General features: G+C 42.7%; 1 protein-coding gene and 1 pseudogene across 1 annotated transcript in view; one reads left to right on the forward strand and one right to left on the reverse strand.

Annotated features, from left to right (window-relative positions):
* GRIN2B (glutamate ionotropic receptor NMDA type subunit 2B) overlaps window positions 1–14,888 on the forward strand; it is a 400,196-nt gene that overhangs the window by 308,599 nt on the left and 76,709 nt on the right. The window lies entirely within an intron of this gene.
* LOC112318309 (small ribosomal subunit protein uS8 pseudogene) lies at window positions 11,612–12,028 on the reverse strand (annotated as a pseudogene).

Below are 14,888 nucleotides of genomic sequence, written 5' to 3' on the forward strand. Positions count from 1 at the left end.
CTCCATAAAGTAGAGGACAGAGCCAGAAGCCCAGCAAGAAAGAGTTAAAGCCTGTCCCACTCACTCCAGTAGATTCTGAATTACCTGTGGTCTTTGGCAACTGCTGGAGAGACTGGTTGATGTTAGGCTGACCGGGTTTGTTCATTCAGCAAACATCTGCTGAGCCCCTGTCAGCGCCGGACACTGTTCTGGGTGCTGGAGAAACCGTACTGAGTAAGACCAGCGAGTCTCCTGCCCTCAAGGAGTTTGTGCCTTGGTGAGGAGAGTTAGACAACAAGCATGTCAACAAATAATAAATCCGATCATTTCAGGTGGCCCCAGGCGCTGCTGTGGGGCGAGAGGGGCTACAGCGGCTCCCAACCAGGGGTGCCCGCCCCACAGAGGCTTTGGAGATGGCTCTGTTGTTTTAAATGAGCAGCCCGTTAAATGTCTAAGGACTTTGTCTAACGGCTGCTGTTCGAATTTTAACTGGTAACTTATTTATAGTAAAAAGATTTTCACATTATTCCCACTGGTTATCTGCTTAAACTTTATACAGATACTGTTTAGTTTATATAAACTTTATATAGAGACTACAGACCTGCTTCTGAGCCGCAGGAGAAATGTGTGTATATTTTATCTTCCCTTCTTCCCATTTCAACTATGTTGTGGAACACACGAAAGTGAATTTTTTTCTAATTTGACACATCAGGCTATTAACATTCCAATATTTATATTTAATTTCCCCCCCAAAATCAAGAAGCATTAACTTTTATTATTTATTTAGGAATTAAGTGCATTTTGTAGGTTACCTACCCTAACTTGCTGTTTTAAGTGAGCATGGCATGCTTCCGTAACAAGTGTGGCAGTCATTTCCCTTCCCCAGTTGTCTCCACTTGCCCCTGGAGACACAATGCGAGGGCCTGGTCAAGACCTTTAGGAAAGGTCGCAAACTGGAGGTCCTCGAACCGCTTGTGGATCCCAGGCATGTTCTATGTGTCCTGAGAGAGATTAAAGACTTTTTAAGTACTGAAAATGTTAGAGATTGCATTAGAACTGGACATTTCTGGATTTCCTGAAAACCAGGAGAGTGGCAACAACACTGGGTCACATTCGGCTGGGGCCGAGGGGAGGGGCAGCGCGTTCTTTGGATGGAGTACACGCTCTGCTCGTCCCAGCCCTCCCCACCCCCACCCCTGGTGTCCCATCCCTTGTATTAATTATCTACCTGGTTCCTGTTGGCATTGGAGCTTGCATCTCCAAGAATAATGGTGAGTTCAGAAAGATTCAGTCCCTGCGTAAAATCTAAAATGTATACCTTGGAGTTGAGTACATTTTGGTATAGGGAGCTGGGTATTCATGGGCAGACACAGCCTTTGGATTGCTCACTGCAATTCACCTTGGAGCCTCTAGGAGACAGCTGAGCATTCTGTGCTGTCTTAATGCCCCAGGACACAGGGGAATCAGCGCTGGATTGTGCTGAATCCCCAAATTCACCTTGGAAGGGTGGCAGGCAAAAGACACTACCTGTCAAAGGGCTTTCCGTTTGTCAGAAGTGAAATACAGAAATACAAACTTTCAGTGCCTTAAAAGGTCTAAGGCATATAGATGGTGTGAATTTGTCTTTTTTCTTGGCAAATTAACAAATTATTCTGTAGTGGAGGAATATCCTGGAAAGGCTTCATAGCTGTGACCTTTCAAGGGGAATTTGAGTGATTCAAGGGCACTTACCTGGCAAAGAAAGGAAGGCTTCAGCAGACGAAAAACTCAGCCAGGAAACCAGGAAAATAAAGGAAATGGGGGTGGGCAAATTAAAGGAAAAAGATGTGGAACAGGAAAAACTGAAATTAGAATTGAAGGCAGGGCAAATGTCACATCTTAAGAACAGAAAGCTGCTAATAGCCATGAGAGAATGACGGAGTCAGAGTGGAGAGAGAGCGCAAGGGGATTTCAGTTATGCCACTCCGATTACACGAAAGGAGAGGGAAAGAAGGGAAAACTGCAGGGGCAGAAAGAGAGGAGGTTGAAGTTGTCTAGGTAGGAGAGGAGCCACGCCCAGGTGCGATTTTTCAGCATTCAGGATGGAAGGAACGGAGAGTTAATAATGGAAGTAAGGACACTTACACTTTATCTTGGTGAAAGTGCTGATAAGGGTGGAAGGGGTGCTCGGTCTCTTTCCGTTCAGGAGACGTGGCATTTTTGATCCCCCCACCCAACTCCAGAAGTGGGAAACACTCCATCTCAGAATGCAACTTCCCATTTGCAAAGGACTACTAGGAGTATATCGCGTTTTCTTCTGCTTTGCAAAGCTCAGATAAACCTATTGGCATTTCTGCTTTTCACGTGAAAGCAAAATCTCAAATTCCACCAGATGAAGGCATTGCTTTTGTTTCCCGTATCTACAATTATCACGTCTTTTATCAGACAGCTGGAGTTCAGTTCAAGAAACACATACAGATAGACTGCTGGGTGAAGGGCCTTATGCTAGGTGCTAACAGGACATAAAGGTACACAAGACACCCTGCTCTCAAGAAATGTGCCCCCTTAAGTTCACAGGTGAAATAGAGGGAAGAATCTGACTGAGGTAGGCAGCCACCAAGATGACCCCCAAAGGATCTGCACCTCTATTTTTATTTTCCAGATGAATTACTGTATGCTTAAAATACTATACTTAAGTGTAAGATCTCAGAGGAGCAAAGTGCCTTAAATGGTGCTTTTAAATGTATCACACACAAAATTATGAAGATCTCTTCTTCAGAACCAGAGGACTTCTGAGTCTTGAGTGATAAACCTCTCTTTTATGTAGTAGTATTTTTCATTCGCATCTGATTCCAAAAGTATAATAATTTTTCATTAAGGAAAAGCTAATAAAATAGAGAATGGCATAAAGAAGAAAATAAAATTTACCTGAAATTCTACCACCCAGAGATGATTTCTGTTTATATTTGGTCTCTATCATTCCAATCTTTTTCCCTCTATGTTCTTATCTATTATATATGTGCTTTATAAATATGAAGACATATTTTATAAAATTGAGATGGTATTAAATATACTGTTTTGTAATCTCCATTTTCCTTTAACAGTATGTTGTGGATGCTATATTTTAAATTGCCATAATTAAATAATAAAAATATAAATATGATATAAAATATACCACGAAAAATTTCTCCATCTATCTTATTTTCTCTTTCTGTCCATCCATTTGTCAATGTTTAGTGCTATATATTATTCTATTACTTAGAAACTGTGTATGTGTGTACATATATTAGAAAACCCCTCACCCAGCCCCCACCCCTGCACAAGGTGCAGAATCTCGTCCCTGGCTCATTGTCTGACTGTGCTGACAACAGGAAGAGGAAGGTCTATCATCGTGGGCACTTGCCTTCTTTGTCATTCACTTCCCGGTGAACTAATGGAGGGGGGAGCAAACACCAACAGGTGTTTTGGAGAATGCCTGGACACCTGCCTCTGCTGGCTCTTCCCATAACGCTGAACATGAACTCTGCTCCTTTTCTAAGCAAGCGCAGCTCCCTTGGGACTGACGTCGTAGTTGCAAATCTGTCTCTGGGTGCTCTTTCCTAAATGCCTTTTTAAACATGCTCAATAATAGATGAGCACCTGGGCTCTTCTTCACGAAGGAGAACTCAGGCAGTTTTTAGAACACGAAAAGGCTATTTGGCCCTTTAGAGCTAATTCTTGGAACATCCCCAGTTCCCCAGGACACCATTTAATAACAGCTCGCTCCAGGACAGCAAATGGTGTGCCTGGGTCTTATTGCTCCATTTCCTCTCTGGGTTGCTTTTCAATCCTGGGCTCCATTTTCACTGAAGCTTTGTAACTGCTCTGCTGGCAAGGACGTTCCCACTCCCTTTCCCTGCTTTCTCTCTCTGTCCTGCCTCTCCTCCCTGCTGCATGACTCAAGTAGGATATCCATATTCAGTCTGGTTCTAGTGTTGGAAAAATAGGGAGTCCACTCAAGTGTTGGCTCTGCCACCAATCTACGGGGTGACCATGGGCAAGTCACTTAATACCCCTGGGCACCAGTATTTATATATATAAAACAAGAGAATTACTTTAAATCCCTAAGGTCCCTTCTAGTTTAGACAATCTGTGGTTGCAAGTGCACTTTTGGATTTTCTGCACTATTCTGACTATGGCATATTTTTAGTGACAACTATTTATTCATTGATTAGTTGTAAGAATTGCTTATTTTTAGAACTTCATTTCATAGATGGGGCAGCTCAGTCACTTGGCTCCATGGGCTTTGGTAACAGCCACCTTCCAGGAAGGGGGCCAGGAAGGAAGGTTGAATTCTTCCACTGTCACGCTCCCGCTGCCTTTTTAGTAGTTTGCAGTACTAATGATCTAGAGCTGCCTTCCTGGGAACCCTGTTACCGAACAATCAGAGAGAAACCTTTGACCGTCTTTGTCCTGAGCAGATGGATCCCTCGTGTCTCCTTCATGAAAGAGACTTGGTTCTGGGTGCCAGACACAGTGTCACAGGCACGCCCGCGTGGACCACCAAAGCTCCCACTGCAAAGCAGCCTCTATTATTTTCTTATTCCATGTCTCTGGGTCTTGTTTTGCAAATAACCACTTATATCTCTTTCTCTGTGATCCCTTTCTTCAAAATTAAAAATCATTTATAGGGCTTTTTTTCCTTTTTATAATTTGAAGTTATTATTGTATTTGGGGCTAAATTGTATGTTCACATTCTGTTTTATCATTTGTTCAACAAAATTTTAATTAGTGCCTACATTGTGCTGGATTTTGTTCTCCATGAAAGGGGTATGAGAGAAAAGAGACACATAGATGGGGAAAGAGACAAATTGGGAAAAGGGAAGATACTCCAAGACAAACTAGAAAACCGGGGAAATTTTTCAAAAGGGGTGAAGAGCAGTGAAGACTCCACCCAGGATAGAAAGCGGGGGAAATGAAAGGAAAGGCCTCGGCAGATTTAGGGAGTGAAAGCCCTGGCTCGTGCCAATTCTTCTTCTGTAGAAGAATCTCTGAAGCAATAGGAACCCTGGCTGTCGGATAATAAAGTGTTAGTGATAGCTACCTACCACTTTTGTAATAGGCCAGTGTTTATAAGCCAGGCACTCTTCTAAGCAGATTACTTGTATTAACATACCAATTTTCACAATATCTCTATGGTGTTGGTATTTAAGATGAAAAAACAACCACCCCCCCAAAATCGTGAGGACCAGAGAAGTTCAGTGGTTTTCTGAAGGTCTCGCAGGTAGGAGCTGGGGGAGCCAGGACTTGGACGTGCATTCCGATTCCAGAGACTGCACTGCCCACGCAGGCCACTGAATGTGGTGTAGGAAAAGGTCTGGTCCCATGCGCGTCCGTCAGGGGAGCAGAGTGGATTCATGCTCACTAGCTCCCAAGTGTCCTTATGCCTGCCTCCCTTTCCCATCAGTTCTTGCTGCTTTGAAATTCAAGCTTCCTGCTCAGTGTTTGTCAAATGTGTCCAGTATTTCTGCTTTTGCCTCAGGCGCTGAGTATAGTCATCACAGGCCGGGATTTGTGGTTCTTTTCTGAGCCGAGGCAGGTTAGAAGAACAAGCCGGGCAAAGCTCTGGCATTTGGCCTGCAGGTTTGCCTGTACCTAGAAAGAGATATGAGTATTGTGTGGCATTTGAATACCTTGGATATCTTGTGCCTGGTGGGTTTTTTGTATGAATAGTGATTCCTTCATAGTGATATACAGCCACCTCCCCACTAATTTCTAGCTTATCCAAATGTTTCAAAAGTGTATTCAACTAAACAAGTAAAACAACTGGCCTAATTTAGGTCATTACTAATTTATTTCTTTTATTAGGGGTGAGGGAGAAGGCTGAGGGAGCCTGACAGTTTCAGATCCATTCCCTCAGTGGAAATACTGTTTCTTATTGTTCCTATCCTCCTGGGAGCCTCTTTTTCCCCCCAGTTTGTAAACTTCCAGGGGAGGAGCCAGAACTTGGGGCAGCACGCCATCCTCAACCTGAGAACTGTTCTTAAGCCTGTGGCTGGGCTCTGCAAAACTGGAGGCGAGTCTAAGCTTTCCTTCATCTTCATTGCCTTTGTAATAGGTGGACAGCAATGTCAGAACCTCATTTATCTGGACAGTACCAGCCCAGAAGTGCAACGCACACCAGCAGGGCAGCCAGAACTGGACTCCAGAGCTTTTAGCAGTTTCAGCTACAAAAGAGAACAGAGTCAGCACTTGTATACAGGAACTCGGCAAAAACAAAAATAAACTGTCAGAAACAGAACCAGTTGACTCATTGGCAGCAGGCAGTTCGGGGGAGCCAGGGCTGAGAACACCCTGCAAGGCTATCATCTGAAAGTTTCAGCAGAGACCATCAGACGTAAAGCATCAGCAACAGATTTCTTTTTATTTAATTTTATTTTTTATTACAGTTTATATTCAGTATTATTTTGTATTAGTTTCAGGTGCACAGAATACTGGTTAGATATATACTTCACCAAGTGCCCCCCCCCCCCCCGCGATATTTCCAGTACCCACCTGGCACCGTGCCCAGTTATTACAACATTATTGACTATATTCCCCATGCTGTGCTTTACATCCCTGGCACTATTTTGTAACTAACAAATCTGTACTTCTCAATCCCTTCACCTTTTTCACCCAGTCCCCAACACCTCCCTCCCCTCTGTCAACGACCAGTCTGTTCTCTGTGTCTGTGAGTCAGCGACAGATTTCGTAAAAGATGTGCTTTACGTCAAGAGTCTCACTTCGGTCTTGTATATACAAACAAGCACATGGGATTAGCTAGCCATCGCCGAGGTCTTTTATTCTGCAGTTTCCAGCTTCTCAGTGTTCACACGTCCTAAATATTTTTCTATAGCTTTTTTGCAAAGACATCAGGGAAGCTTTTCTTTCTCTTGCCACCTTCTATCTAGCCCTGCAGCGAGCTTCTCATTACATCTCCCATCACACTAATTCCAGAAATAACATCTATCTCTTCTACCATGCTTTTCATCTGAGGACTCCCGTGGCGCCCTCCAGCAGGGAGGGCTGTTCAGCAACCTCACGACTAGTGCAGCATTCCTCTGCTTTGGGGTCACAGAGGGAAAGTACTAGAAACACAAGAACAGCCCTTGCATTTTTTGAGAGTCATGGGGGAGTACAGGATGGAGGTAGCAGAGTTGTGCAACCATTTTGAGGGTGATTTTTGACAAAATCAGATACTTAGTCCTGTGTCTGGCTCAACAAGTAGAAATTCTAGAGTAAAGGAACCATAGGCCTATATTTCAGAAACAGGGAAAGATGACTAATTAATTTAACCACTTTGCGGTTATAGACACTACTTGTCACTGTAAGTGGATGGAGACATACTTGTGAAACAATGGATTATTATTTAACCCTAAAAAAGAAGGACATTCTGCAATTATTTGACCATGTGGTTGAACCTGGAGGACATATGCTAAGTGAAAAAGCCAGTCACAGAAAGACAAACATTGTGTGATTCCACCTACATGAGGTACTTAAAATAGTCACATTCCTAGATTCAAAGTGGAATGGGGGTTGCCAGGGGCTAGGGGCGGTGGGAAATGAGCGGTTGCTGCTCAGCGGGCATGTAGTTTCTGTTGTGCAGGATGAATAAGCTGCACAGACTTCTGTGCAACATTGTACCTGCAATTAACAATACTCTACTGTGCACTTAAAAATGTGTTGGAAGGCTCGACCTCATGTTAAGTGTTTTTACCACATATAGCAATATTTTTAATTTAGAATTTAAGAAGTTTTATGAGACAGACGTCAAATGGTTAATATAAAGTCACATTGTATATACTTGATATGCAGAATGGAGGTTGTCTGTTAATTTAAGGTTGTAAGCTGTGCTTCCATTATAGTCGCCCTTGGTACCGCCACTGTGACATCCTAGCTCCCACTCCAAGAAATTGACTTATTACCTTTCTGACCTCTCTTTAATAGTTGACCTCAGTGACCCCTCTTCTGGCAACTTCCTCTCTGTTTGTTTCTTCTCCCTTTCTTGCTCACTCACACTCAGCCTACCTTTATTTACTGGGGAACTCCAGGGTTCCCTTCTTAATCTCCTCATCTTCTCACAGATCTGTCTACATGGGCTTTACCGACGACCCACGTCTAGAAGTGACGACTTCCAAATCTATGTACCCGGATTGTTTTCCTGAGCCCTGGACTTATGTGCCCAGCCACCTCCTTAAAAATCTTCACTTTTATGTCCCCAAAAGACCCTTAAGCTCACCAAACTCAAAACTAAACTCTCATCTTCTCCTCTCTCTTGCCAATGTTCTTTTCTTCTTATATTAACCTTGGCGCCACCATCTACCCAATTATCCAAGGTAGAAACCTGGGAGTCATTCTAGGTGATTCCTCTTTCTCATCTATCTGTCTCTTATACGTACCTGCTTCTATTTATTTCCTCTCTTATTGCTTTTGTCATTTGTTACGTGAATTGCTGCAATTGCCTCCTTTCCCTGACTGTGATCAAGCCCCAGTCTAATCCATCCTTCACACAGTGTCAGTGCGCTCACCCTAAAATACAAAATTATTCATGTCAGTTCTCTGACTAAAATTCTGCAATAGCTCTTCAGTGAAATCAAGATAAAAACTCAAAAACCATGCCAGGGAGCTTTGATTTTCATTTTCCAGCTGCAGACTCCTGCCTGCCTCTTCATTTTCACTTTCTATCATTCCACAACTTAAACCCAAACTTCTATTCATAAGAAATTGATCGCAGTTTCTATATGCAACATACTCGTACCTCCCTGCACTTATATATGCTTTTTTTTTTTTTTTTTTGTCTAGAAGGGTCAACTTTTCCTCTTCAAACCTCAGAACTTTTCTACTTGGCTACTCTTAATGACTCTTCAAGGCTCAGCTCAGATGTTGCCTCCTTTGATGGGTTTTTCCTGACCTCCCCGCAGGCGAGATTAGAAACCGAATATGTGTGTCTCTAAACTGACTGATACATACCCTCATCCATACACTGTCACACTCTGTTGTACTTGCTTATTTCCACATGTCTCTTTTCTCCTGACTCTGTGTTCCTAAAGAGTAGAAACTGACTCTTTTATCTCAATATCCTCAGGGCATAATGCAGCCCAGAACATGGTAAAGGTTCAGTAAATGTTAAATGAAAGAATAAATAAAATCCTAAATTTTCTCTTTTAATCCACATGACCTCCCATTGGGTAAATATTATTCCAAGTTTATAGATGAGGAAACCAAGATCTGCAGAGGTTAAATAGCTTGTTCGGGATCACACAACTGACAAGTCACAAAGTAAGGTGGGTCTGTCTGAGCCTCGTGGAAATTTGGCATGGGGTGGGGGACTAACTTCTATCTAGTGACACTCCAAAACAACTTCTGATATAGAACAGTTTCCAGCATAGTTAGGAAAGTGTTAGGAAAGCTTAGGGTCAACACGAGGCCAGCAGGAACATCAGCAGTAGACCCTAAAGTCCAGTGAAACAGATGGACTTTATGCTGGCCTCCGTTTGAGTCCCAGAATTCCTAAAAATGCCTATAAAATCAACACCAGCCAACCAATCAGCTAACGTTCATTGAACCACTCTCATATGCTTGGCTTTTTAGAGAATATAAAACTAGTATTGCCATTTCTTGAAGAAGTCTGCATTAGAATATCTCTTCTCCCCCTCTCATTTTTATCTTTCCCTCACAGGAAATTAAACTTCTTCATAGGTTCTTCTCCCCACTGGGCTTGGGGAAAATGTTGGAGATCCATCTGTTCATACATGACTGTTGACTAGTTTTATTGGTCACGTGCCCCATTTTAATGGAGGACAGAGTCACTGTCGAAGACCTGTGCTTCTGCCTGAATACTGCCCGGTTTCTTTTTACATTTCTGGATCTATACTGCCCTTTCTCCTTACCAGAAAATCAGATCTTGTCATTCTTTCTCTTTTCCGCCACACACCGTCCTGGCCTGGGGTTAGGAAGTCGAGGCCAGCTTAGATCTAGGTTCTTGAAATAAATAGCATGTTCTTGCTGTCTTTCTTACTCTCGTTCCTCTGGCACTGGTGGATGTGCTTCAGACTGGACTTTTCTCTCATTTAGTGGAAAGATGTCATCTTAGTGGAAAGATTTGAGACATAAAAGAGCAGAGAGTAAGAGGCCATATTAAGCCCTTTAGGTTAAATGGTATTCTCTGTATTAATTTATTCACTAAAAGATGTTCATTAAGCAATACTATGCATCCAGCCCTTACCTAGTACTTTAGCACTATGATTCAATAACAAACAAAAAAAGACAAAACTCTCTGCTGTTATGTAGTATGCATTCTAGCTGGAGAGACAGAAGACCCTGGCACAGAGTAAATTATATAGCATGTTAGAAAGAGATAAGTGTTAAAGAGAGAAAGATAAAGCAAAGAAGGAGGTATGAAATGTTGCAGGGAGGGTGTTAAAATTTTAGAGAAGTAGTCTAAGAAGACCTCACCAAGAAAGAGACTGGACATACCTAAGGAACCAAGGGAGAGGATTGGGAGTTAATGAACTGAATGAAGTGGCACTTTTCCCCCGTTTTCCAGCTGGTGGTTATGGAATACACTTCCTTGTTCAGAACTCTAGAAGAGAAAAGGGGTAGTGGGTAGACCCAAGTCCTTAAGGTTTCATTGGAAGATAATCAATGAATATTTATGTAAAGGGAATTTTCTGTCATTGTATGAGAAGTGCACATATTAGGGTCTATTGAATTTGAGAGAGAGAGAGAGAGAGAGAGAGGACCCCTCCTGTGAAGTCAGGGAGGATTTCTTGTGATCGGATTGGTGTCCTGAAAAAAAACAGAACTTCTGTGGACAGAGGAGGAGGAAGAGGGCTGCAGGCGGGGTAATGCTGTGAACGGAGGAGGAAAGCACATGGACACGCAGTCAGAAGACGAGTAGCATAACTGACCAGGAAGGGCTTCCACATGGAGCAGTGGAAGGAGCGAGTGCCTAAGGCTGGCATAGGGTTACTGTGAGAGATAAAGAATATAAAATGGCTTGACCCCGGAAAGTTTTCACAGCCAGTACAAAGTGATTTCTTTCCATTTCTGTTTTGTTTGTAAGGAGAGCCCTTGCATCAACAATCAGTTGAAAGAACCTGAAGTGTATGGAGCACAGCTATCACGGAGCACAGCTTGTAGTGGGTCTCAGTTAACAATATGAAGACTTCACTGAAGTGAATTGCTGGTTAGCTAAGAAGGAACATGGTAATGGGTACAACTTTTGAATCCTGAATTATATAGTTCATGCCCACATGGATAGGTTAAACTATTAGAGCTAGAAGGGTACTTAGAATATGCATCTCCAATCTCTTATTTTACAAATGAGGAAACAGAGGGCCAGAGAGGTTCGAATGATTAGTGACGCTTAGTTGATGGGGAAAATGTGGTTCTTCTCCCAGATTATATTCCTAAGAGCTTCTTGCAGGGACTTTGTCCCTCAGACAGACAGTTTGATGCCCACTGCTATGTTGTCTTGATATGTATTAGTGTCCTCAAGAGAGTATGCCATGGGACCCATGCCTCACGTGATCCACTATGAAAAACCGGGTTCTGTCAAGTTAACGTGGGAGATGCCATCTACTATATTATCATCGGGGAGAGTTAATTTTATTTGCATGTATGTATTACATCCCTAGGAAAAGAATCCCAGGCTTTTCCCTCCTGTGTGTTTGTGTCTTGCTTCTTCATGGTCCATGATGGCTGCTGAGGTTGTCAGTGTAATGAAACCAAATTGACAGGACAAGAACAGGCTTTTCTGCCATTTTTCTACATCTTTAAGTTACATATCAAATCCAGGGATGATTATTTCATACTTGTTCAACTTACCTGTGAGGTTCACAACAATTTTCCCAACTCTGTGGTCATCAGTAAGTTCAATTTCGCCGATGTACCCGTGCTTCATCATCACAGTTAGAAACCAGACGATGACTGTGGAGCACAGCCTAGTAAGAACCTGGCGTTTGCCTCTTTTCAGTATTGTTGATACTCAGACAGCCTCAGCCAGGACATTCATGTGCACTATTATGGAGGCACAAAAAGATGGCGGAAAGAGGACCTAAAAATTCTTAGAGTAAATAAAATTGTTTAGTTTTTCTGCAACATTTCACCAAACATTTCACCATGTCTTTTGTTTTGGGTTTTTTTCCCCATTAAGCACCTATAATCCTATGGAACTGCCCCCAGAAGCCATGAGCAATCAGTTCTCAGCACTAGTGGTCTCTTGTTAAAAGAAGAGGATGGTGGATAAATCAGAGACATTTCAGAGGAAAGCCTTAAAAATAATTAAGGAACATAAGAGAGTTGAGGAAAAGCCAGTGCTCCTCCTTCTGTTTTCTGTCCTCTGCCTGTTTTCCTGCCTTCGTTCTTTCCTTCAGAAGATAAAACCTTTCAGTGTGCCCCATGGGCAGACCGCATATATTGTCTTGGTTGTTTCTGACAACCCTATGGCAAGGTCCAGATGAGGAAACTGAGTCCAGAAACAGTAGGCAACTTGCCCAAGGAAATTAGTGGCAAAGCCCAGATTCAAACCAGTGTTTAATTAAAGCTAGTGTAAAGCTAGTATTTTTGACTTTCATGCTATATTTCCCAGATTATTTCTTCTTATCCCTTTCTCTATGCCTTCTCTCCCTTGCAATACCAACCACACAAGGTATAAATGTTAAAACCAATATCCTAGTAAGTTAAGGGAGATGCTGGAATCTCAAGGAGATGCAGCAAGAAGGCTCCTATGTCTCCTATGCCTCTTAGGTGTTTAATTTAGCATGTAATTTAGTTTTCTTTAACTAGCTCGCAGGATCCTCCAGGGCAGGACTCGTTATCTGTATTCGAAAGTCCTCATTCCACGCCGTTTATGCTTGCCTTTTACTCCAAAGGTAAAGGTGATAAAGTTGAAAAGTGTTCATTGACATCATACCCCTTTTCAGCTGGACCCTGCCTGTTATCATAGGAGGTAACTGCAATAAGGTCTTTCATCAAAGGAGAAGCAGTTTCCTTTGTGGCAGTGGGAGGGGATTTGAAATTCTAGTAATCCTTAGAGCAAATGACAGTCTTTTTCTGAGGCCTTTCCCACCTGCTGCCTGGTCTTCTTCCAATGTCCGGACGACTGTTTAGCTACTGACGAGCATGCTTCTCGGTCTTACAGGATTACAGACTCTGGAAGGCTGAGGGCTGTGTCTCACCCATCTCCCTCCCAGCACTCAGCCCTGGGCCTGGCCTGGAATGGATGCTCAGCTGTTTGGTGAACACTTTCTGAAGCTATGCTTTAGAAATTGAGCATTATGATAGACTAGATAGAGCTAAGGTTTATACTACTTCCTCTATATGCTCCCATGTAATTTGGCATGTGAAAATTTCAATATGCCTAGTTTATTATTGTTCCAGTAATTTAACTGAGGCATATATGAAGTAACAGTCCAAATCTTCCCAACAGCAGACAGGCCCCGCCATGCCTAACCAGTGAAATTTCAGCCTTTATAATCCACATCAAACAAACAGCCCTTAAGACATCGGAACCAATGCTCCTTAACTTTTCAAGCTCAAAGTCAGCCCGCTGCCAGTGTTCTTTCATCCAACCCAAACCGATTGTATTGAAGCAAAGCTGCAGGATTCATTGTTGCCTAGCATCAACCCAAAGTATGGAACCTTACTCATCAGTTCCAGGATTCTGTCTCTGGCTATTCTTGGTGGGAGGCTTATTATTGTACCCTCAGAACTTTTTCCTAGGTGGTGCAGTTCTTTTCTGAGGACATTCATTTAATTTCCCTTCTGAGTGGGTGAGAACCTCTCTCCAACGCTAGCCAGGCAGCCCCCTCCATTCTCCCCTGCCTTTTTCTCATCCTCCCTCCTCTCAGGGCTGAAGAGTGGGCAGCCTTCTTCAGCATGATGGTCAGGGAGGGGTGAGTGGAGGGAGGAACACATTACTTCAGTTCTTTAACTTTTAACTTCAAGATCATGTATATTATAGGCCCATAACTGTCAGAAGTCATGTTGTAACCCATACCTAGTAATATCTCATCAATAATGTCAGGTAATGAGAAGGGAAGTGGAAAGGCAACATGGTATATAGGAGAGCAGTTGACTTTTGAGCTTTTAAGAGACCTATGTTTAATTATAAGTTTTATTGCTTACTGGTTATGGGACCTTGAACACAGTCACTTAAGTTCTCCAAAGCTTGCTTTCCTCTTCCATGAAGTAGAAATAACAATTGTATTAGTTTTCTATTGCTGCATAATAAATTCCCATAAACCTCGTGGCTTTCACGGTGCATATTTATTATCTCACAGTATCTGGGGAACAAGAGTTCAGGCATGTCTTTAACTGGTTGTCCTACTAGGGTCCTACAAGGTTATATTCAAAGGGTAGATCATGCTGTGTTCCCATCTGGAGGCATGCGTGAGGAAGACTTCACTTCCGAGCAGAATTCACTTGCTTGTGGCTATTTGACTGTGGGTATTGGCTAGAGGCCATCCTCAGCTTTTAAAGGGCCCATTGGGCTCCTGGCCACGTGGGCCTTTCCTTATGCAATAGACAACGTGGCTGTTTGTTTCTTCAAGGCCGGTAGGAGAATCTCTTAAGAAATTTTGTAAAATAGCATAATCATGGGAGTAATAATCACATCACCTTTGCTATTAGCATAACCTAATCAAGGGAGTGACATCCTATCATCTTTGCCATATCCTGTTGGTCAGGAACAAGTCGCAAGGGAAGAGATTATACAAGGTAGAAGTTACTCAGTGGGGGTCACCTTAGGACATATTCGCCATAATCATGTCTACCACACCTGTTACAGTGAGGATTCCATGAGATAATCTATATAAAACATATGTAATCAAAAAATATTAAGTCCTTTCTTCCTATCTGGAAGACACACTGAGGCAAGTGTTCTGAGAATGTTAAAGAAGAGGAGGCAA

The sequence above is a fragment of the Desmodus rotundus genome, chromosome 3, assembly GCF_022682495.2.
Source record: "Desmodus rotundus isolate HL8 chromosome 3, HLdesRot8A.1, whole genome shotgun sequence".
Classification (NCBI taxonomy): Eukaryota; Metazoa; Chordata; class Mammalia; order Chiroptera; family Phyllostomidae; genus Desmodus; species Desmodus rotundus.